This window comes from Rhyacophila brunnea, unplaced genomic scaffold (genome assembly GCF_057557595.1).
Source record: "Rhyacophila brunnea isolate RB1 unplaced genomic scaffold, BYU_Rbru_1.0 scaffold_10, whole genome shotgun sequence".
Classification (NCBI taxonomy): Eukaryota; Metazoa; Arthropoda; class Insecta; order Trichoptera; family Rhyacophilidae; genus Rhyacophila; species Rhyacophila brunnea.
In genome coordinates this window covers 30,284,990-30,311,934 of record NW_028232752.1, presented here as the reverse complement: position 1 = coordinate 30,311,934, position 26,945 = coordinate 30,284,990, and the positions used below count along the sequence as shown (strand labels likewise).

At 33.1% G+C, this 26,945-nt stretch overlaps 2 protein-coding genes across 3 annotated transcripts in view; one reads left to right on the top strand and one right to left on the bottom strand.

The window, feature by feature from the left end:
- hdly (hadley) overlaps positions 1-6,182 on the bottom strand; it is a 232,384-nt gene extending 226,202 nt beyond the window's left edge. Inside the window, exon 1 of one of the 2 annotated variants that reach the window (XM_085953334.1) lies at positions 5,827-6,182. The gene's annotated coding sequence lies outside the window, so the exon portion shown is untranslated. The remainder of the gene's footprint in view (positions 1-5,826) is intronic. The other variant, XM_085953319.1, reaches the window with a different exon arrangement.
- The window catches only part of LOC147079082 (uncharacterized), a 566,084-nt gene that overhangs the window by 396,065 nt on the left and 143,074 nt on the right, over positions 1-26,945 (top strand). The gene's annotated exons all lie outside the window — the stretch shown is intronic.

Below are 26,945 nucleotides of genomic sequence, written 5' to 3'. Positions count from 1 at the left end.
ACACTCTTACCCGAGTCAGCTAAGCCCTGTGGTTCATACCAAAGTGTCGAAAATCCAAGCCTTGGTAGATACCTACACAGAAGTAGTTTATTTATTCATAAAACATTAATTAACAAATGAATTATTTTTCACAATACCTATGTAGATATTTCATGTGTTTTAATTGAAAATCAAAAAAAGGTACGTAATAATTTAACGTTATTATCGATATTGGTAGTAGGTACCTACCCTAAATAAATGATGTATTTTGTGATTTTGTCTGCAAGCAAAAAAAACTTGTTGAATAGCTAAAGAATAGAATAATATACTATTATCTCACATTGTCTTAAAGAAAATGGAAGAGAGCAATACAGTCATGTAAGGGTGCTTTCTTGAATAAAAACTGTATTTTTTATTATCAGGCATGGGTTGTCTAGAAATGCATTGTTAGGAAAAAATATACCTAGATGCATTTCTAAGAAGAAATTTGGCTGACTGTGGCACCCATTTGTATCGACATGTACGAATTATTAAAAATCAGGGGTAGTCAACAAGTAAAATCATTGTTTAATAAAAAGATTTTTTTTTAAATATATTTATAAACCGATTCATATTCTTCAATTTCAACACAATCTGAACCGGAACGCCATATTGAATATTCAGATGAGGCTCAAGAGTTTTACGAGACATCTCGCTATCAGGATTCCACGAGAAGGAACGGTAGATTCGAGAATTCCACGAGACGGAACGGAATTTTCAAGGAATTCACGAACCGGAACGGCGCTCCGGGGCGTTCCGCTCCATTCTGAGTGCTGGTTGGAACTGGACGTGTAATACGGCCATTATGTTAATCATTCATAGCAATAAAAAATACAATTTTTAATTAATATAATATATGTAATTATTATTCATCGAACTGTAGTTAAAAACGAAAATGAAAAAAGAACTTATGTATGTAAACTGTAAATATTTCATAAGATAATATGACAGCGTATAATTTTATGGTTAGTAATAAAAAAGGTATTATTAACGTAGTATTTTACATACGTACCTATTGCCAAAATTAGCCAAGACCTGTCAGTTTTATAGATTTCACTGTTTTATGATGTATTCAAATAAATGAGCAATAAATTAGTAGCGCGGTTATAGCATATCTATTGATTGTCATTAAAATATATTTAAATTACATAAAATAAACATTCTCATCCCAAAACCAACAATGTGAAAACAGGAAGTAAGTACCTATATTTTTTTAAATAAGAATTAATTTTTGTAATAACAAATCCAAACGAACAATCCATTAAACATTCGAAAGGCTTCGATAAATAATACGGTGTGGAAACTGCATGCGAAAAAAATAACAATCCTTATAGCTTTGGCAAGTATAACAAATTGCATATTACTTCAGATCGTCTGGGATTGTTCCGCGAGTCCCACGATTCGAATTTTAAAATAATGAGATGCAACAAAAGAAGTTCTTTTGTTTTGTTAATGCTCCTTATCTCAGATTCAAACCTCGTGCAAAACTGATAGCAGATGAATTACTGAGCATTATTATTGTGTGTTTCGATTGTCTAGACTGGAGAAAAACTAATAGATAAAGTTACACCAAACATACACCAAACCAAGGCCAATAGAACACAGCACTTAAAAAATGTAGGTTTATTAAAAATTAATAAAAGTAACCAAAAATTTTGTGACATTTCCTTGATTGTTTGTAAAGTTGTAATCGGTCAGTTATGTTATTTAGATCAGGATTTAAATTCGTTTTCCAATGCTATTTTGTCTAGTTGTGATCCTATTTCTGAAGACAATTCATTGTGAATAGGGACCGTTCAAGCAGGTGTGAAACCCGATTGGAGCATTTGCCGCGAGGCACTTGTGGACCCCGGTAATATTACATTCTCCTCAAAAATACTCACAAAAGAAAATATTTTAAAAATCACTAGATATTTTAATAATATATACGTAAATAACAAAATGACTTAGCCAATAGAGATAATATTTTTCCTGCATTTTATAGGAAAAATCATTCTTAATATGTTTTCAAATTTTAAATTCTTAGCGTCTTTAAATTTGTAAGGGTAAAATACTTGACTGATTTTATTTTCCCAATAATAAGATATCTTTGATTATGCCAATAAACACATTTTTAATGTATTTTCCTGAATATTATCCCATATTGTCAGTTGCCTGTTATATACTCCACACAGTCCACACCCTTTAAGAATTTCAGTTCCCATTATTCCCATAGTTCCCTACAAACAGCTATAAATTATTCAGGAAAGGGCTACACAATACTGAATTATAATCCTATATGCTGAACTGTTACGAAAAATAAAGAATCGACGGTCATTCTGGATGGAGGGTGAAAACGGGTTGGCAGTAGAAAACACTTAAAAGGTCTGTCTGCGTGCTACGTCCAACTCCAGGATCAGTGAATTTTATATACACGAGAGCGACAGAAGAATAATTAATTATTATTGATTATAAATCTTAACAGATGAAAATATTTGGATAAATTCATTGTGAATGTGCATAATTTTCGATTCCACAAATATAGCAGAGTTAGATGCACATTAACAGCATGTTTCTGTCGTCTCGTGAAGATGTGCAATACCTAAGTGAAAGGGTATTCTGTCTTTCATAATTAAAACGTATTGAACCTTCGCTTGGATTCTGACTCGTAGCCATGAATATAATGTGATTTAATAGATAAATAATATATTATACCATCAGCATATTATAATAATTCCGGTCTTTGAATGAAGTAGGTTCATGTTATGTCCGACTTGCAGTCACGTAGGTAATAGTTAATAATAGTGTCCCTTGGAAAAGGAGTAACTGTATTAATTTCTAAATACTAAAAAGCAATTTTCATAATGGATGTATTCAAAAAGCAAACGCAAGTTACAACTGTCATACAGGGAGTAAGAAAATAAATAATTGAATCCAAAAATAGAACTAAATAATTAATGATGTAAAACAGTGACTTGTTGCCAGATTCTTTGTAGCAGTCAGTGTTTAGGTTTAGATGAAATACAAGTTTAAAACAAACAAGTTTTCAGAAAAAAAACAAGACATAATAAAAATACGAAGGCTAAAATTTTTTTAATAAAAAGTTGCCAATCTATTATAAATTATGTGTATGTTTGATTACGGTTTCAGGCTAAGATAAATGAAGATTAAGATGCGATGTAGGAATAATTTTAGGAAGACAACCGATTAACCCATCGCAAATGCACCATCTCATAGATGAGAATTGTTTGCTTATTGCGGCAGCTCGGTGAGATTTTATAGGTATAATAACGCTTATGCATGAGGTATACGTGTATAGATTTACTGGCACCAATAGTGTGTAAATTAAAATATCGCGATAATAACACACAAGAAGTGCTGACTGTCTCGCCAATCTCATTCTTGCGATGTAAAGTGAGTGCTATTTGACAGTTTCAGAAAGATTCGGGTGGGTTCAGACGGGTTCAGACAGATTCGTAGATAATCGGTAAACGTCAAAATGTTCTGATTGTTGTCATTGTATGGTGCTATTTGACAGGTTGTGAAAATTGGTAGACGTAAAAATGCTCTGCGCGGTGTTGCAAGTTGCAACTATCGCGTTAAAATTCGGATGCTGTTGAACTTTTTTGATCTATGCAAGAAGCAGGGCTCGAAATGGACCGGAGCGCCGTTCCTGTTCGTGAAATCGGTAAAATTATCCCTCCGTCTCGTGGAAAAAATAGTTTGACCGAAAGAGCTAGATAAGGCCATATAATAGAAAATCTAATAAGTACACTTGCGTTTTTATAAAAAAACACATACAATTTGATAACTATGTGAATATTTTCAGAAAACTGTCGACCGCTCCGGTTCGTAAATCTTTCCATTTCGAGCGCTGGAAGCGGTCTTGTAACTTGCATGATACGTAAAGACGTGACAACATTTGCAGTATCGTAATAGCACCTGTACACGTGCATGGATTTACTTGCACCAATAGTGTGTATTTTAAACATCACGATATAACTGTTTACACGTAAAAGTGCTGACTGTCTCTCCAATCTCATCTGACAATTTCAGACAGGTTCGTAGATAATCGGTAAAGTAAATAAATCGGTTCAGCAGGTTCGCCACCACCGTTCTACTGTCCATGCGCATCGCCGTGCAAGTACTAATTATCGCATTAAAATTCAGAAGCCGCTAAACCTTTTTGATCCGCGCATGCAGATTTTCAACGCACGAAAATTGCATATTTATCGCTATGGTCACAAAATTCACAGCAATACGCACTGCCGCACAGTAAATCCATGCACCTGTAAACGAGCTATAAAATTGTGACAGTTTACATTTCAGACAAGCAATTTCATTGGCTACAAACGTCATGCCCATAACAATTTGACCAACGACAGTAAGGTTCTTCAATGTTTGTTTACTTATATGTCCTTGCGTTAGCATTGATATAATCAATCATTTAGTGTCCATTCTTAAAATGTCATTGATTCTATCCTTTTAAAAATGGGTATTGACAGTAAATTTATATCTTCATCTTGATACATGATAAATGTATATTATGAATGTGTGCGTTTATTATCTAATATTTTTCTTTTCTAAGATTTTAGAAGAAACAATACTGTAAAGATAATAATTAACATGTTAATAAAAGTTTAAATGCATAAGGCCGTCCAATTTAGAATTCTGTGTTGTTTTTATCGGTAAATTATTTAGTCAAATAATACTGTTTGTGAAAGCCAATCACCATTTACATATTATTGCATAAGTATACCGGTTTCTCTTTGAATATACGTGAAGTAGTCATTCTTGTCATAAAGTAAGCATACGAATTCTATGATTATTAGCGCTTTGTGTTAATTTAACTGACAACCTATAATCGTAATCAAACTTTTGCTTCTGGTTTACAAATAATGTATTATTAGCTGTTACCATGTACGCACTATCGTTTCACTGAACCTTGTAATGTCAGAAACTAGGTACCTACATTGTTTTAAAAATCAGGAATTGACTTCTCAGCCTCTCAAACTATAATATATTTCGCGATAAATAATTATTATTACACAGTGATTTTCCATATTATTTATTGCTTTTAATTGATATTATTATATCAATTAATATAACGCATTTATCGCGTCGTTTAATGTCGCCTTTAACGCAAATGGCGTCATTGATTCGCTAGAATATTTAAAAGAGGCTTCGAAACAGTTCAAATCAGTCATACAAATAGGCATTCAATTATTAGTACCTACCAAAACCAAAATTAAGTATAAAAGTCTCTGAGACTAACATCAAATATAAAATGTATAAATTTTGAATTGTCAGAACCACTTAAGCATGTATGTAGGTAACTTACTTATAGATACCTATAATGATTATTTTTAGTTGTGGTTTATAATATTTTTTTTTTGAAAATCAGTTAGTGAGTCAAGCATCCATGTCCCTAAACCCGCCACTAACAATAGGAAGTTTAGCCTGATTACCACAGAATAATTTCTGAGTTCCCTGCTGATTACTGTTTTGTCTAATCGTCAACATTGGCTATATAATTCTTATATGTATACTTACCTATATTTATATTATATTATATGTGTGTATATAATAAGATTAACTCTACTGTGCATATTATTATTATATCAGTTGGTATATGGAAACCTCACTCTACCGACAGCTTAAACCGAAACCAAAAGTATGCGGTTTATTCTCAGGTCTAATAATTCAAAGGTGAACTATATTATTAATCAATACATAGTAATTATGCACGAAACGACATTACAATATTATCAATGTTTTAGTTGCCAAGTGAAAAATACATTATTTATGACATTTCATTATTTAACATACCTAAATATATCGATGTATCAATACGGCAGCAGGAAAACCAATACTTATAGAATTGTCAAACTGTCTTCAGAATCACAATATCATTCAATCACGGTCAATATGTCAAAACATATCAGACGGATAATGACTAATTTTCAGCACTTTTACGAACTGTCAATAGTTTGTGACAATCACAAAATATTATGTACCTACGAGCAAAACACTTCGTTCGTTGTCGATGTTCGCGCGGACCACGATCTCACGCCGGAACGTTTTACTTGGAACTGAAATTAAATTTTAAACACGCTCTCGACTTCGACTTCGTACACAATATTATTTTATTTACATCGCCGGCAGTGCTACGCAACGGTTTTTAATAGCAAGACAGCCGATGAAATTGGCACAAACCCAGGCCTGTTCAACTTGACAGTCTTGACTCTTGAGTCTTGACCATAGACGAATATACTAACTGGCTTGACAGTCAGTGATGCCAACCGTACTATAATTATAGTACAATACTATAATTTTAATTCCGCGAAAAATGTAAAATACTATAATTTTACACCAAATATACCAAAATACTATAATTTTAAAGGATACAAGACGAAAAATGTTCCTGTACTATATATTTTTCAGAAATACTATATTTTTTACGCCTTAGTACTATAATCAGCATATAAAAAGATGGCAACACTGCTTGACACTCTAGTTCAGTGCTCCGAAACCGGTGTGCTGCGGTACATTGCTTCCAAAAAAACAAATAATTTTGTATATTGCGTACATAGCTGTTAATATATTTGAGCACCTCCATGAACTTAATAAAACTATACAATGCATAAATTAGAAGGAGTTAAGGATCTCTACAAATGTACCAAAGGACCTACTAGACCACCATTGAAAATAAACAAGTAATTTTGAATCCATCTCAAAAATATTTAACTTTGCTACAAAAGAAATTTCATCATTAGATAGTTTCATACAATAACTACGATTAGATTCGAAACCCTTTTGCAACCAATGCCGAAAATTCTATAGAAGCGCTTTCCCTATAAATTCGAGAGGAATTAGTTGAATTGAGAAACGACGCTTAAATTCGCCGACGTTCCATTGGCAATTTTCTGGATTTCGGTTAATAAAGAATATCCTCGGATTTCCGACAAGACTGTCGCAGTTCAGCTCCCATTTTCTCAGTGAGCAAAATTTTTCAACTCAAGTAATAATTATAAATAATACGCAGTCTTGCTTGAAGGGTCTTTGGTGCGTGGCCCCCACGAGTGGAGGTGACAGGGCTCTAGCCTGGGGGCCCACGCTCAGGGGGGTGGCATAGCAGGTCAACCAGATAAGTGAGATAAACGCATATTACAAATTTGATCTAATAGTAAAAAAAAAGTCGACTGTGGTGCTATTTTCCTACGCTGGTGTTAATATTTTAAAAACATGCGATTGTAGGATGCAATTTATTATTATTGTGTCAATACTCGACAAATAATTATTCTTATTCTTATTATTATTATTATTATCCGACAACTAACCATAATTCAAGTGGATGTATTAATAAATACAAAAAATCGCTGAACATACCATTCATTTTACCACGAACACCATTTGAAAAACTTTATTTTAGAGTAGGTATCACACTGTCTTTAACCTTATAGGTAGGTAGGGGGACCCGCCAAATATCCTGGCCTGGGGTCCCTCTTCAGGATGTGGGGTCCATGTTTTGGTAGAAACATTGTTTTACGAGTGATGTGCCGCGGAATTCTGGAAAAACATTAGTGTGCCGTGGGTGAGAAAAGGTTGCGGAGCACTGGTCTTGACCATAGACGATACTAAATAATGGCTTGACACTTTTGTTGACCGGACGGAAACAATGATAATCTAAACACAGGTAGGTACACACTAACGCTAACCGACGATTCCGACCATTGAGTAATATTGCATTCGCTATCGCTACGCATATACGGCGATGATTTTCTTTGACGCAAATAACGCAATCGATTCGTTAGAAAAGTTTAAATAGTACAAAACAAACATAAAATTTGCAATCAAATATTATTTTATTTACAAGATCTAACAATGTAACATTCCAATAATTATTGAACATACATCATTTTGAAAACCCTTCTGAGAAAATATATTATAACCAATGGGAAAAAAGTAAGACACCCCACCCCAGCCCGCATGAATCGAACCTGCATCTCTCGGGTATCGTGCCCACGCACATAGATCACTATGCTAAATGAGTCATACCTAATTGCGACAAGTTTTAACTATTGACTTATAATACTCAATGAAGCGCTTTCCAAATTGAGCTACTATTCAATCAATGTCTATTTATCTTTTGGTGAGTGCCCATAATGAGTGTTGGGTTTCGGGAATTTCCCGACGGGCATTCTCGAGAAATTTTCGAGATTTTCCATCCCGAATCTCGACAATTAAAATTTTTTAACATTTCGGGAAATCCCGGATCTCGAAAATCTTTTCTAGGGATTCGGGATTTCTTTATTATCCAATATTAATTGTAAACCGATTTTCTATGTGAAAAAAGTGAATTGAAACACAAAACGTTCAAAGACTGATCGGGGCATTTAACACAATTAAACCAACGTCGACTCAAAATGAGCACAATTTTTGTAACATCAGGGAATTTTGTGTCTCAAAAGCGTACGCGATTGTCAGACGCAACGATTTAGAGTCTGTGTTTTTTAAAATTCTATATTAATAAGTAGTTTTGAATTATTTTTGTTTTCCTACTTCCTAATTTGTCTGTTTTTACACTGATTTTCGGATTTTTACAGGTTTTTTTTTTTTAATTTCCCGATATCTCGAGAATTCTTTTTTGGAAATCCCGAATCTCGAGAATTCAAAATTTCATCATTTCGGGAAATCCCGAATCTCGAGATTGAGATTTTCTCGGGAAATACTCAACTCTACACATAATGCCTGAAAATACCAAAAGGTGAAACCTGGGTCGCAAAAACGACTCGAAATAGTACAAAACTTTAATCTATTAGAATTTAAATTCAATCTCCATCAAGTATGTATCCTCGGTCGATTAGAATATTATTTTTGTTATAATATCATAGTGATTATTCTTCCCAGTCGTTGTATCATTATTGTGAGTACTCTAGTAACTTAGCTAGCAGATTACCCACACTGATAAAAATCTGGACGGTCTGGTTACATTCTTGATTTGATTAGTCCAGCATGCGATTGCTATTATTTTACCATTTACGCTGCCAGTCAAGATCACTTTTCAAACAGTCGCGCAACAGGACGTCATATTATAATTCACATGTCACTTACACTCGTTTAATCCTCAATTCACGCCAATATAACATTTATCATAATTCATTTGACCGCATTAACGCTACAGAACTCAATTAAAATAGCGAAAAAGATAACTGTGAATCCTGACATCCAATTCGACAAACTTCTGGTTCCACATAACTTTGTTCTTGGCCATTGGCTTTAGTACCTACATCGTTATGATAATAATAGCGTTGACCGACACTGGTCTGCGGAGCCGTCAATTTGTGGAGATAATTTGATAAAGTGGCCATAAGAATAACCAACATTTTGATGGCGTTGTAAATGATACCACAGACTTTTTTTTCACCGAAATAACAAAAACTGGAGCTATTTAACAAAGACTCACAACAAACTACATAATTTTATTTTATTTCACAGCCATATTTTTTTATTTAGTAGGTACTTGAAGTAAATTAAAAAAATTGACAATAAAAAAACGTTCGTCAATAATTAATTAAATTCTTGAGATAATTAAGCAGGTAAGTACTTACTATTTTACAACGTTTTTATTAGCTCCTATTCTTATTTGTCCGGTGGTTGTTTGTCCGGTACAAATTTTGCAATCTATTTTTAACTAACTCCCCGACTAGCTAGACATTTGAAACTTTTGGAATATATCAGAATACGACGCAAATGCATTTTTAAATACTTTTAGCCATCTTTAAGTTGAATTGAATTTATTTTCAGTTAATTCTGTTTTGTATGAAAAGTTATTTCGGAAGAAATCCGTAATCCAATCCATTATTATTGGTTGCTAGGGGTCTGGGGTCCTAGCAACAAAATTATTAATATATACGTGCGTTACTATGGGAATCAAAATGACATTTCAGTATTATTTCTATGTAGTACATTTTTTTTGATCGTTTAAGCTAGCAAGCCAGTTTATATGATTCAACAGAAAATTTAAAAACGTTGTATATAAAAATTCTTTTTATCTTGTAATTATTCTATTTTTCTTTTCATCGTTTTAAGTAAGTAATTCATTTACCAGCTTTTCATCTCCACCCGCTAAATAGGGCTTAGTGTCAATCGTGACGTAGGTACTTGTATTGAAATCATTCGTATTTTAACATGTTTGAACTAATTAAATATCTGCGTAATATTTTATTTTAATACTTTGGACGCTGAAGACGCACATGCGCGTAATGACCAGGCGGCCGATCGATGTAATTAACGTGCATTTTAAAAGTGCTAATTAAAATCTCATTATATAGTCAGAAGCGAATGAGTTAATAGAGTAGGTCTATTGGGAAGGTATAGGTAAATCGTCTTACAGTGGCACCATGGGTACGGCTTTACGGCTTGCAGTTGTAGTGGTATTGTTTGCTAGCATTGAAACAGGCATTGTCGCAAGCAATTCAATACACCCGCGAATCGCCTATTATAACAGGTGCATTTTGGTGTAAAAATGGCCGTTTGAAATTTAGAATAAGGCAAGGATAGCGAACCTTTTTACGTACGCGTGCCAAAATTTCCCAAATATTATTTTTCATCTGTCTGACATGCCAAGCAGTTATGGGGAAAAATAATTGTTAAAAAATCTATTTTAAAAAAAATATGATTTTCTAGATACCACTCACAAAACATAGCAAACATACAGCTTTATCACTTTTTTCAATTACGCCATACAATTATTCGGTCCACCAATTTTGTGTAAATGAATTACTACTACTCTTCACCAAGTTTTTGTTTCTTATTTGGTGCAGTCCTATGTTGTGGGTAGAAATGAATTCTTTTGTTAATGTGGGTATTAATTAGTTTGGTTCTTATCGCACAAATTGACACGATAATTTCTCCGATCAGATGAGGCATTCTCTCGCTACAGTGGTCTCACGCATCATAATTCGATCAAAATTAGAGTTTAGCGGCGCGGATCCTCTGCCGCCTGATGAGGTCAGTGTGATAATATGATATGTGATGCATAAAGTCTAAAGACCGACCTATGCAATTATATACTTACACTAAACGTAATGCTCTTTCTTGAAGAGTATTTGCCTGCTTTTTTATACAATGCGATCTGTCATTTTCTATTATTTTAGGTATTTATTTCTCTCCAAACGCGTGCCATGCAAAATCATCTCGCGTGGCATAGGTTCGCTACACCTTAAATATGGTATTATTAAAAATGCAGAATAGAAGTGACCTACGAGCTTCAAGAGTACGAAAGCGAGCACACCTTGAAGAAAGCTTATCGGAAAATACTCGTTTGAGAAACTGTCAAAAGGATAATATTTATATAAGTAGGTACATTAAAATATAGATATCGAAGAAATTTCTTCTGAACACGCTCCAAAATAAACTTATAAGGAACCTCATAAGGACTCCAGATAATGGACCCATATTCAAGATTACTCCGTACCAACGACACAGAGAGTGTGCGTAAAACATTTGGATTCTTGAATGGCTTGGCTTGTCTTATGAAGAGTCAAGGCATAAAGCCCATTGACGCAGCGAGTGCGGCGCTCGCGCAAAATTTCTACAAGTGGCGCGTAAATCAACGAAAATACAACGTAATCAAATACGCCAGCGCCCACTGGATTTCACGACGCATTATACGCGCCCGCCGCATGAATCATCGTTTTTTCGCGAATCACCGCTTCTCGGCAATACGAATGAAAGAAAATACAATGGAGTCCATTCATTGAACACGGCTACCAAAATTACGCTGCTCGAGGCGTCGTCGATCGACGGGCGAAAAGCAATTTTTTAATAACAGAGAATCATTGTTTAATTTTATTGCGTGTCAAGTTTATCGCTGGTTGAATAATGTCGTCGTAAATATTAATTACAAGCCCCGAAATAATATAATATTTTTATTGCTTTGTTATGAGAGGCGCTGTAGGTATAAATAATTATTTTGTGCTGCTTGGGCCGCTTATTACATAGGTGAATGGTAATGCGCGGCACGAGACGTGTGATTATGGTTATGAATAAACGCTGCATACGCGGACTTCGCCCGCTCGACGCGTTCTATGGGCACCATCGCTTAGAAGCTTGTTAGCACGCATCATACAAGTGATGTGTAAGTGAAAAGATAAACGTGAATCAAACAGTGTGCCAAGATCTTTAATTTCTGATTGACGCTTCAGTAAGCTGTTTGACATATTATTGTAAATGAATTTAATTGGATATCTTGACTTCGAAAAACTAATATAGGCACATTTTTCAGTAAGTATTAAATTAAATTTAATTTTTTTCGACCAAATTTCATTTGAATTGAAATTATTTTTGTATATACTTTCATATTCCCACTTCAAACTAATATTTTTAGAAAACTTTTAACTGAATAAATTGTACATATTTATAACAGATGGTGAAATCGAAAATCTGGAGATATATTTCAATCAGAAATATTGTATACACACTTGCTTAGTGTATGCTATAAGATAAACCGTTAAATTATTTTATTACATAATTCGAAGACGCCGATAGTCCAAATTATGAGAGACTTTTCGTATAGTGAATATGAGAGATGTAGTATCTTTTATGGTCCGTTTACCTGAGGCGATAGTAGGTAGGTACATAAAAAGTCGTCGTGCCAGGTACGGAATTGGCCGTGGGTCACACTCTTCGCCAACGTAACTTAGTACTCGTCATCATATTTATTTATTTAATATTATCATCCCTCTACTCTACCTGATAAGATAGAATAAAAAATGAAAAGTCATAGTGGCAGCCACGGAATTAGTCGTGGACCCCTCACCCCCTAAACTACGAATTTTAAAGGCACTGCATGATCGCCTCAATTTTGTATGCATCATTTTGACTCTTAATGTGTTTTATGCATGCACTCATTATTAATAATTGTTATCATCAATATTAGACCTTAAATTAAAGTAATCATTATTTTGTGTGTATACTATCGTCTGAGGTTAACGAATCACAAAAGAATCGGCATCTCTCATATTACGTATACAAAAAGCCTATTAGCAGAAGCAACTTAGAAATAATAAACAAATCGGAGGAAGAAAAGCTTTGATAGTTATTTCATGATTCCGCATTTAAACTGTTTATTTTTTCATGTAAAATTTATTACTAACTTTTCATCTGAATATGCCGATTTTCAAGTAACACTCAAGCTATAATAAATAAAGATTTTAAAACTAATAAATATTGAAATAGTATATTTTGCTTTGCATTAGTGAGAAATGCGGTTCTTTGAAATTGTCTTATTGAATCACGGTAGATATCTACTTTTGTGGTTTGACGTTTTGAAAAAGATTATAATAGGTATAACACCTATATTTAAAAAAATATGTAATAAAATAGGTTATCATGCAAATAAAAAATTTATGCCAGAACTTATTATTTAAATGGTAATTGATTCGAAAAATTTATAATCATTCAGTGTCTATCATTCTGAGACAACATTAAGTAATATTACGATTGTGATATTTTAACATTTTATTTACATAAACCTTTGGTGAAGAACCATAATATTCAACTACGTAGAAAATTAGTAGAATGCATATAAAATTCATTTTCATAAAAACATCTTTGATAATTTCAACGGTGAGGCGGAAAGATAGGGGCACGTTAGGTAGACGCCGTAGGTTTGTAGGCCTATGAGCTCCGCATTAGGGTTTTTTTTTTTAAATAAATATGTATATTTCACTAAATGAAACTATTAGTTTCAAAGTCTCCATCCTCCATTTTTTTATATTTCACTTGATTCTGATTCCGTAAAAATCAATTCAAATCCAGTTCCGTTTGTTAGTTAAAAATTAAACCGGATATTGATTGCAAAGTTATTAATTTTAATGACGATAAACACAATAATTATTGCTTACTTAGTAATTTGTTTACAAAAATAAAAATTTAGTTCTAAATAGTTATTATGCTTGATGGTTTTTTGTGATTATCTTAAAATGTTCGTCCACGTTCGTTTGTTCAAACATCCACGGTGGCCGCGGACTATAACGCCGTTGGCCCCAGGTTCGAATCCTGGGTCTGGCAAGTACACATATTGTTTTTCAATTTGTGTCTGTCAGGGTATGGACCTTATAGGTTGAGCAAGTGGCTGACATCCATGTCTCGTAAAAAAAAAACAAAATCTGTTAATACAAAGCTCTACTCTGTGGAGGCCCATATGACCCTATTAGGATCGGACATGGTTGAAAAAAAAATCTTAAAATGTCAGTATATGGAGGCTATCGACTTTAAAAGCAATAGACCTAAATGTAATAATTAATATAATGTGTATTTACCTACGTATTTTTATGTTTCAGTATTGTCTTAATCTAATATTTCCATGCTCTGTATCTTATGTAGGGAATCCAATCCCGAGCCAAAATTCTGATCCCGGGATTTCGAGATTACAATTTGACAATCCCGGGATCCCGGGACTGGTCCCGGGATTGGGATTTTTTTCCATTGTTAATATAAAATTTTTATATTTACAAATAACATTGATAAAATCGGTCAAAAATAAATCTAGTATAATTTATACTATTTAAGACATTTATTGTTAATATTGTATACGTTAAATCTTGGAAATACACAAGTTTAATGGAGTAAATAATATTGTAATATAAATAATAATGTGAATTTAATATGAGATTGCTATTTCTGATAGTAAAGACATAATGAATAGATCAGCGAGATTTAAAATAGTAAAGCAAATAATCATGGCGTACTTATGGCCTTTCCGCTTCATAAATCTAATTAGTCAGCCAAATATGAAACTGCCGTAAAACGTATGATATCATGGTGATATTACTTTGTTAAAAGTGCGAAGCATTGTTTTTTTACCAATCTTTCTCATTTTTAATAATCTATGTGAAAAAATAAAATGAATCGGCAACCTACACATCAAACTTCATTTAAACTCAGCTTATTTCTAATGTAGTTATTTTGTATTAAAAGTATTTTTTCTGTTATATTTTCCATAAAAATTGATAAAAAAATCAATCCCGAATTCCCGGGATTATGTTTATCAATCCCGGTATTCATAGGTATCGAAAATAGCTCGGGATCCCGGGATCCCGGGATTCGGGATCCCGGGATTGGATTCCCTAATCTTATGAAACTATTCTTGTACATAAACGATATTGTAATCAAACTGTTAACAACATTAATTTACCTGTGAAAATTTCAACGCGCAATAGCTTTGCTTTGGTAAAACGAAATAAAATTCATCTGGCGTAGATTATTAATATTTTTTCCAAAATAATGCATTAGTTTTGGTGATTAAAATGTATAGTGTTAATTATTATACGCCTATATGAAAATTAACTGATAATTTATTGTGGAATAAAAGTATAGTTATTAATATTTTAGTGATAGCAGTATGTATGTCTAAACCTAAACGTTTGGTTAGTATGAATGGCTGCCATATTATCGAAGTATTATGGAAGTATGCCATTCAGTGTTGCCAACCTTTTCTATGTTAATTATAGTACAAAATGGTAAAAATTATAATTTTTCTGAAAAAACCATAAGTAGTACAGGAACATTTTTCGTCTATATTTTTGTTTGTATAATATTTTTGGTATATTTGCGTAAAATTATAGTATTTTACATATTTCGTTGATTCAAAATCATAGTATTGTAGGTACTATAATATTATAGTACGGTTAGCAACACTGAATTGCTATTATTAATTCTCGATAATAATATCCAAAGTACACATCCACAATTATGACGTGCGTCTGGATCAAAATGTTTATTTTGGGCGGCGGGTAAAATAATCAGATGATTCTTTATTAATTGCAACGGCTTTAATCATTCCTATTTATAAATACGTAGGTCAAAATAATTCGTAGATATATTTATGGCATTTGAGTTGCGAGATTCCAATTGTGTAATGTCACAGGCCAACTCAATAAAACATCTCTAAATAAACTTATCTTGATTTTATAATAACAACGATGTCGCAAAATATCATCGTAGCATGGTTCTACGTTAATTGTTATATGGTACGATCAAAGGGGTTAATTACACTGCACAACGAATTTCAAGTTTTATTGCCATACTGATACAATAATTAAAAGCATGTTTTCTATTAATTTATTGTACCAATTATTTATTTATACGTTTAAATGTCGTGTACATAATATAGAAAAAAAATATAAGTATCTACCCGAATTAAATATTATGTCTCCACTACAATTACTACAATCAATTAGATGTTTTTATCCAATTGGATTTATTACATAAAATTACAACATAAGAGGAAAATATTCGATTGGCAGTTTGGAAGACTTAAAAAAGCACTGACATTTGATTTTAAAACCTTGCACCTCGAAAACATAAAAAACCGCCAGTGACTGACATATCTACTAGTCATGCAAAATGAGTTACTTAAATGCGAACGTAAGTCATCGCGTTAATTTACATTAAGCATTCCATGTTTAGTTCTGATTGATTAGGTCATTCGATTCATGAACAACAAAATTTCTCTTCGAACGCGTTCACGGAGAACGTTATAACTCGCCTCTGTTTTAAAAGCGTTCACAGGGTAGAGTTGCTACTTCATAAAATTGCACTCCCGCTCTAGAATGAAAATGATTTACTTACCTACTTAATATCGTCACTGTTCTGGCAAAAGACACTAATTCGAAAAAATTACATATTGAGTTAGTTATACCAAAATGTTCCTTATTTCAAACTTTACCGTCTGGAAACCTTCTTAATAAATAAACATACTTTATTTTAGAGTCATCCTTTTTACGATTACTTAATAAACTCACATGATAGACCATTTCAAACATTTTAACAACTTCAAAGTCAAATTACTCAAAACTAGTATTCTCCAGTTAGTGTGTTCTGCCAGAATAGAGACGATATATTCTAAAAATATATTTTTTACATGCATTATCTATTTATTTTCTTTTTACTACATATATTAAAACAATTGAATATCATTAATTGTATGCGAGTTAATCAGGCAAAGAGGCGTACCAGTGTAGTAAAAAGTGCAAAAAAATGCAAAGCTTTAAAAAGTATACTATACACAGAATTGATAGGAACTGGAATAGCTAACGGGTATGGAGTAACAGACAACCGATATCGAGTGTAGAAGAATATGGGATACACTTAAACACGTGTCAAGAATACGCTTGTCCTTCGTTCCGACAACTGCTCTCGGTTTATGCACTGTCGGTCATTAAATTGTGGTGTCTGAAGATTGCAACACACAATATAGCACGTCTATACTCTGCGTAAAAATGTAGTATAAGCCTATCGGAATTCTATTTATTACTCTGTTCTGTGGAACGTAGATTTTTAACCATAACGTCATGAGTCAGTTATTCATACAGTTTTAATGAGTTGTACATGAACGTCGCTCGTCTACCGCATACGTACAAGTATATTTGCAGAAATACTATCATCTTTTACCACGTTTTGTAAAATGTAGTATACTTTTATTAATAAATAAAAGCAGGACTGCTGCAGGGTGCCTTCAGCCGTGGGTCTAGGACGATTTGGCACCGCGAACTGGCCTCCGCCGATTGGCCTCCGGTAATTGGCCGCCGGTACAATCGGACGCCGGCCCAATTGGACGCCGACCCAATTCGACGCCGACCCAATTGGCCTCCGGGAGGATTGGACGCCGCACAGTTGAATTAAATGCGCAAAGGAATAGACGTACGTTACGATTTGTTGGAGTAAATAAGCAAGTCAGTTTAATATGCTTCTATCTTCTCAGTAGTTGTACCTTATACATTTCGCGCTTGACACATGTTTAATATAGATTGAGAATGATGATTATGCCTTATGATGTTTATTAAAAGAAAATAATTCTTGCCTCACTAAAACTTAAAGATGTGCATAATCAATTAATTTATTGCCTATACATGGGTACTTATTTATATTAACAACAAATATTAAAAATAATGTTATATGTTAGAATGAAAATTACATTATAATTCAGCGTCTTAATATTATAATAAAGCTTAAACATGTATATTATTATGCATAAATGCGTATTTTAAGATAGTATGAAATTACAAACATAGTATTAAGTTATCTGCTAAGTATAAATGTTTCAGTAGTTTGATTGATAAACTACTTAGGTACTGGGTGCCGGACGAAATCCCGAAGGCCGAAATCCCGAATGCTGAAATCTAACTTTATTTTTAATATTTGTTGTAAATATAAATAAGTACCCATGTATAGACAATAAATTAATTAATTATGCACATCTTTAAGTTTTAGCGAGGCAAGAATTATTTTCTTTTAATAAACATCATAAGACAAAATAATTATTCTCAATCTATATTAAAAATGTGTCAAGCGCGAAATGTATAAGGTACAACTACTGAGAAGATAGAAGCATATTAAACTGACTTGCTTATTTACTCCAACAAATCGTAACGTACGTCAATTCCTTTGCGCATTTAATTCAACTGTGCGGCGTCCAATCCTCCCGGAGGCCAATTGGGTCGGCGTCCAATTGGGCCGGCGTCCGATTGTACCGGCGGCCAATTACCGGAGGCGGTCGTCCCATTCCCTTCAGCCGTTGTTTTATAAGATAAGCGTTCCTCGTTCTTCAATAAACTTACATACGCTTTTACTTACGATCCTTCTTTATTGTATGTGTTTATTGGATGTCCTCGAATAAACAAGGCATTCTTAAATATAAATTGAGAAACATAAATTGTTTTATGGACAGTATAAAAGTTAAACGGCCGAATAGTGACAATCAGACTAGATATTCTCATAATTTTTGCCTATCATAATATAAAATACCATACAGTCTTTCTTTAGGCAATTTTTAAAGTGTTCGAACAAAAAAATGTCCTCAGTATGCGTGTCATTCACCAAATTAGTTAATAGTAATAAATTGTGTACATTGTTATTATCAATTGACATCTATTTATTATATGGCCTCCTGAAATAAATTGACATGGCAACGTAGTAACACAAATAATAAATATGTCAATTGCATATGTACAGAGAATTATTACAATATTTATACTGATGTTATATATTTTTATTTTATTTGCCACGAGGGCAAAAGTAACCTAAAACAATCAATCTTTTTCAGTGACATAAAAACGAAATTAACCCCTACTTAACGTGTATTTCAGTTACATTCATATAAACATATTGTATACAAATAAATTGGACAGAAGATATTGCAACCAGTAAAGTTTCTACATAATATGTATTATATTATAATATAGAAGCCTACCAACATAGCGATAATAAATAAAATTGAAATGAATTATAGAAGAAATCAGAAAAAAGAATCTTGAATAATTTTAAATGAAAAGGTACCTAGCTTATGTACCTATATAATTATATAATTTATGTACCTATTGTTATATTATTTCTGTCGCTTTGGATTTTGTTTGATAAATATTGTTTTAAAAAAAATGTATTCAGTTGAAAATGTCTCTCTGTGGCGGACGAAACCGGTCCTAATCTATTGATTAAAAGTGGAATAAATACTACAAAAAAAATGCGTTTTATTAAATTAAAACAACAATACAATGCAGTTCCACCATGAATTGACAGTTAACAAAAAAAAGGTACCTAACATTATACGTAATGTAAGAGAAGAGAAAAAAGAATAATAAGGAAAGAGAAAAGACAATTACATTTTAAATTCGATTAATGTCAATTATACATAATTTTGGATATGGCGCGTTTAAATGAAGCAGGTGAATAAAATTATTAAATCGATCAATGGCGGAGAAATAGCTACCAGAATTTAAACAATAACGCCGAATAAAGGAATTTCGTGTAAAATTAGAGTCACTCCGTATGGCACAGTACAAAATTTGGAATCGCGTAAATCTTGGTGGACAATGGAAACCCACCTTTTGGAGCAGGTTTGGCGAGTCAACAAAACCATTGATAATGTGAAAAAGAAAATAGAGAATGTCAACTATCCAAAGATCGTTCCATGAGAGACGTAGTGGTCGACATAGAATTTTCTGTGTCATTTTATAAATAATAACAGTAAGCTATAAAATTGACGTGGTTTGGAAATCTATTCTATACAGTGTAGGTACCTAGGAGACGGTTTATGTATGTAACGCATTGTGGATTCCATAATATGACAGAAGCGAACTCAGTCCATATTTTGAGGTACATAATATCACACAGGGAAGTTTATGTCAAAAACGAAGAATCAGTAGAAAAATTAGAGACTAAAATCCGCAAACTTCATAGAATTTATTGTCTTTATTGGTACCTACTGACAGCCTTCTCCGTGGCTTGGCTCCACCGTTTTGCCTTTTAGCGGCACGCAAAACCTGGCGCTCGTCGAAAAATGTTGTACTATTGCCACTATTGGTTTATCCTGTCGAACTACCACGAGTTTTTTTTCAGATTATCACCCTCTTTATGTGCAAGAAGATCTCTGAAGTCCAGAGAGTCCAGCGCAGATATACCGATGAGATTCAGTCTCGAATATAGAATTTGCCGATGATCGATTCGTTTGTTCACTTTGTTTGACTGCATTTCGAATGTGTCTATTCTATGTACATATGTGTCTTGTGCCTGTATCCACCAGCAATTTTCATTGACCCTAAAGATGCATTCGATTCGTTAGAAGGTTTTGAAGGGGGTCTCGAAACAGTTAAAACCAGTCATACAATTATTAAATTAAAAGCAAATTATGTATATTTCTCACAAATTGAGTAAGTATAAAATAGTAATCAAAAGCATAACAAAACCACTACAACTAAAATTAAAAGAGTCCATGGCATAAAAACTCAAACAGATAGATATTTGTACACAACAAATACCTGACCTGTTAATAATAATGACTGTCAGTTATAGGTTGTGATTTTAGGAATAAAAATCAAACTAAGTGAGTGCCTCGGGCCTCCACTTTCCGAAACTCGACATTGCCTGTACCGTTTAAGTTTCAGATTCATACCTATAGTATTATATGAATTAGGAAAGTGTTGTAGCTTACTAGATGGATTTTAGTTGTTTTGGTAATGATTTTGCTCTTGTGAAGATTTGTGGACATTGGAATAATAATTCTCTCTTTGATATCAGCATTCACCTTTAACAGAAATAAGTAAGACATATTATTTGTGTTATTTTATTAATATGCCTCAAAATTTCTCGTTACCTGATATGAATACATAGCAATAATATAATATACTCTTCTGTTACTAAATATTATACCATGTCCTAATACTTGTCAATTTTCATTCATAAATTTTATATCCATTTCATTTCGAATACTCATGCTGGTTATAAAATTATTCTTTTGACAACAATTATCCATTTTAATTTAAGGTGGTAGGTCCTATTTAATTACATACAAATTTTTAATAATAAATTAGTATTAAAATTTATGCTGGAAAATAAAAAAAACTTCTATAGCAACGATTTACACCTGCGTATATTATAAAATATATGCATATAAAAGACCTAATGTTTCCTGTATAGCTGATAAAACCCACATGAGATTGGTTTCTCGTGTACCTGCAAACAGTGTTGTCATTCAGTCACTATTGATCGTGTGGTACCAAGCTTGTTGATAGTATATTACAGGGTTTCCCAAACTTTTTCTGCAGTGGAACACTTCCCAAAACCGGAAATTTTAACGGAACACTTAGCTTATTGTTTAGGATGGGTAATTCCTAATATGTAGTAAAAATTTTTAAAAAAATATTATTAAAATACATTATGTATTTAGTACCTACTTATTTAATTATTTTTAAATATAAAACTATAATACAACATAAACATAAAAATATGAATAAATAAACCACTTAATGACTATGATGATTTTGAGTCCTTGAATTGCATATTATCTTCTTGATATCAGGCACAATATTCATTGGTAACTTGCATTCTAATATTATCTGGTGTGGCGTCGAGCCTGTTCCTGGACTTTGACTTCGTAGCACTCAATTACGTCCTCAGCGGATTAGTGGGATTAAATTAAATTAAACTATGAATATTGATCGTTAAAGAGTGGAATGACACCACAAGATACAAGGCATATTCGATAGACAAAATAATATATGGAAAAAGATATCAATTCTAGATTTATTTTACCTCTACAAGCAACGAAAAACTGTAAATTTCTATAAAAATATAATATTAAGTATCACTACTTATTTCTTTTTTATTCATTTTATGGTGGCATTGACATTTTTTGCTGAGATATAACTTTTTATAATCGTTTTAGTTCAAAGACAGGCAGTTCACTGACCAATGAGTATTATAGACAAGTTAAGTTAGCATTATTAAAATGACTGCTTTGCTTGGGAACGTTTATTTTGAGCAAGGCTCTATTATTTAAATTTAAAGAATATTAATGAGGCCTCTACTGTCAAACATGGCCACATAAGTTTTTTTTTCAGGAGAAGTGACACTAATTTTACCGTTTGTTAAAAATACTATTGAGGGGAGAAAAATTCGATGCCTATTTATTTTTTGCGCAAAAATCAGTTTCTGATATTAAAAATTAAAACCAAAAAAAAAACAAATATTATTTTCTTAAATTTCCAGCAGTGCAATCAATTTATTTACTCTGGTGGATGTCTGATTATTTCTATTATTAATATAATTGTTATGGAATATTATTAATATCTATGCATTCTTTTTTGTATTCACAATCACACTCTTAATAATAATATGTAGACCTATCACTTTTTAGTATAAGATTCACAAACAAATAAAGAAAATATTGTATAAATAATAGATTTTATTTTGCGTTAGCTATTCGCATGTGGAAAAAGGTTGGGAAACAATTCGTTATTGGCAATAGGTTCTATATATGTCAATATATAAATATTCAAAATATTCGGCAGTTAATTCAACCACTCCATAATTCCGCACATAACACTATCAGTATTACTGTCAAAATTGTAGGGTATTTACTGAGAACACCTGCTGATCGTGTAACTCACTGTAGGGGTAGTTTTACGCATATTTGGTTAAAATCTGTAGTGTACGTACTTTGTAGCAAATTTAATTATAATCGAATGTACAAAATACAAAAAATGTATTGATAAGTGTTACCTACTCTATTTTAATTATCAAAAATGAGTTTATTTACTTATTACGTAGGTATTATTAGAAAAACGTTGTAGGTAGAAAATTTGCGATATTATTGGTTGATAATAATATGCTTAGATATTATAGGATATTATGTATTTATTACAATTATTACTTTTCAATACCTATGTAGGTAGCTACTTATCTATTTTAATGCATAACAATTAATTCGTGATTATACACAATATCTCAAGGTATTATAATATGTCTTATTATAATAATATTACTATGACGGAATGTTTCAACATGCGGATTTTCCTTGTGACATAATGTATAATTATAGATTAGTAATTATAATAAGTATTTAAAAAAGACAATATAAGATTTATACTGACAATGACATCGGACTTGACAGAAAAATAACATTAGGTAATAATAATAATACTAATACGTAATAATTATAATGTTGTATTATAATTTTCGACCGCGCCCGTGATTAATGGGCAAGTTACACACATCGGATCGCGGGTTCGAATCTCGAAATTCACATTGTTTTATTTTCAATGTGCCTATGGATCAATAGTATAAAGCAGGGTTTGCGAACCTTTTCACGTAGCACGCGTGCCAAAATTTCCCAAATAATATTTTTCGACTGTCTGAAGTGCAGAGCAGTTTTTCAAAGGAAGAAATGTTTTTAAGAATTCCATTAAAAAAAGAAAATGTTCTAGGAAACACTCACAGAAGATAGCGTACATACAGCTTAAATACTTTTTTCAAATACGCCATACATGTCGGTCCACCAATTTTGAAACTGTCTGCCAGAATTACTACTAGTAGTTCCACTAAGTTTTTGTTTCTTATTTGGTACCTACAGCAATTTTATATGTGGAAATGAAATTGTTTGTTGCTGTATTAATTAGTTTGGTTCTTTACTCACAAATTGACACCACAATTGCTTCGATCAGATGAGGCATTCTCCCACTACAGTGGTCTCAAGCATTGTAAATCGATCAAAATTAGAGGTTCGAGTCGCGACATCCCCCGCCGTCTGATGAGGTTAGTGCGATAATCATATATATGACGCATGAAGCCTAAGGACCGTCCTATGCAAAATTATATTTACATTAAACGTAATACTTATTCTTGAAGAGTATTTGCCTGCTATTTTTTATACAATGCGATCTGTCATTTATTTAATTATAGGTATTTTTTTCTCTTCAAACGCGTGCAATGCAAAATCATCTCGCGTGCCACTGGCGGCACGCGTGCCATAGGTTCACCACCAATGGTATAGCTATAGACATAATGACGTTGAGTCAACGGCGATTTTCTTTAACACAAATGCCGCAATCGAATCGTTCGAAGGGGGCCTTGAAACAGCTGAAACCAGTCATACAATTATTATACGTAAATTTTAAAAAGATGCTCATTTCTCACAAACTGAATGTAAAATATTACCCAAAGCGTAACGAAATCCGTGCAACTAACATCTAAAGTATCCATAACATTACCACATCAATGGATACGTATTTGTACGTTGGTAGTTGGAATTTATGGGTTATTTTTATTTTTTATCGCGGGTGGCCTCAAAATCAGTTTGTGCTTCGTGCCTGCAAATTCCTGAATCCGCCACTGTGCTAAGCGAATGATTAATTAGACATTTCTCACAATAGAGAAATATCTTAAAAACCCTAATCAGGAGACAGCCAAGAATCACACACGAATGTAAAAATCATTTTGGTAATAATTATTGGCTCACTTTATGTAGTACAGTGTGTGAATTACAATGAGAGTATTACCAACACATTTTTTTTAAATTGACTTTTGAAAAATTGTAATACTTAAGAAGCTTCATCACAATCAGCTAGTGTAAATCGTCTGATGAATAATTCCCTATACTCATAACAATCACAACAGTCATAACAGTGATCTCAGTCTCGATACTCATTATGTGTACAACGGTTAAATGCATCCACACGCTGAGCGAATTCAGTCACATTATCATTGCTAACTGCCTAGTTAAGGATTGCAATACCAGTATTTCAAAACAGGAATTTCGGAAATACCGATTTTAAATTTCCATAATACCGGTATTTTCGTTAGCAGGCATGAGGTTGATAAACCCATGATTTTGAATATAATATTATTTAGAACATGTCAGAAACATACATGTAGGTACTAAGTTATCCAACGCGTGGTACGAATTTCACAGTCCTGTCATCTGTTACCTGTCAAATAATTCCCGTATATTTTTTGACATAATATCGTCAGTTGAAGCTCTGCCGTTTACCACAATGGATCGTTTCTTCATCGCACAATGCATACAAATCGTACAATCATACTACGAAAATGGCAAATCTTGACGGTCGTACTGAGAAAATTAAGGTTAGAATTCGAGATAAATCATCGTAAAACCGAAGGCTGTATTCGTAAGCTGATTTAAAAAAAAAATAGAAGACTGGTAGTGTTTGAACCACCTGACACCTATGCATAATATTCGTCCTTCCCGTTCACGCGAAAACATTGCTGCTATACACGAAAGTGTGGTTGCAGTGTCAGAAATGTCGATTCCAATAAGATCGCAGCAACGGCTCTTTATGGCGAATTTTGCATAAAGACCTTCAACGGACCACGGGCAGCGTCACAGGAAAATCATCTTCAGTGATGAGGCAAATTTGTACATCAATGGGAACGTTATTAAGCAAAACTGTCATATTTAGTGTAAAGAAACCCCTAAAATGATTCAAGAGAGGCCGTTAGATTCTGCGAAAGTAGTTATTGCTTGGTGTCGTTTTTAGACTGAAGACGTCATCGTACTTTTCAAAAATAACGAAAGAGTGACCGTTCCGGTCAATGGAATCCACTATACGCAGATGGTAACTAAGTTTTAGTGGCCGGAATGGGAAGATTTCAATTTGGAAAACATGTGGTTCCAACAGAATGGAGCCACTAGTCCAGGACCACATGCCATACAGCTCGTCAACCATATGACCATGTGACCACATGCCATACAGCAACCAATTCGTACCAGAACTTTTTTTGTCAATATTTAAACAGAACAGAATATGATTTTGAATGTATGACAACCTAACGCCAACGATGCGTCGGATGAGTGATCGAGTCACAGAGTTTGGTGAGCTTGTAGGAAGACAAAATGCGAGAAGACCACGACTTTGCTAGTTTAATGGTGTCCAGAAGATTTATAAACGCTTAGAGATCAGAAATTAAAGATGTTGGCATATTGTTTGACTCACGTTTATCATTTCGCTCACACATCACTTCTACGGCTTTGCGTGCGAGTAGGTTTTAGGATTCGTCATAAGACAAACCAGGGCATTCAAGAATCCAAATGTTTTACGTACCTGCACACTATGTGTCGTTAGTATGAAGTATTCTTGAATAATGGACCCATCCATTATCTGGAGTCCTTATAAGGTTTCCTTAGTTTGTTCTAGAGCGTGTTTACAAGAAATTTCTTCGACATCTTTATTTTAATGTATATAATTATTTTCCATTCGACATTTTCTCAAACGAGTATTTTCCGACTAACTTTCTAGAAGGCATGCACGCCTTTCATTCTCTTGAAGCTCGTTCGTAGGTCACTTATGCTCTTAAAGCATTTTCCGCAGCTCTCGCGTGGTATAATTTCCAATCCTGATATTCTGGATATTTTGAATTTTTATGCACCCGTCAATTACATGCGTGGTCGCAGACATGACTTATTTTAGGTGCAAGCTGTTTCCTCATGTCAGGCTCACCAGGTACCAATAGCGAGGGCTGTGCGGCTAGTCAATGAACTCCCTAGAGATAGATGTAGACATTTTTAACGATGCAATATGTATTTTGTTTTAAAGTTCTATTTTATTGTTTGATTTGTATTTTTCTTGAATTATTGTTGTTTTTTTTAT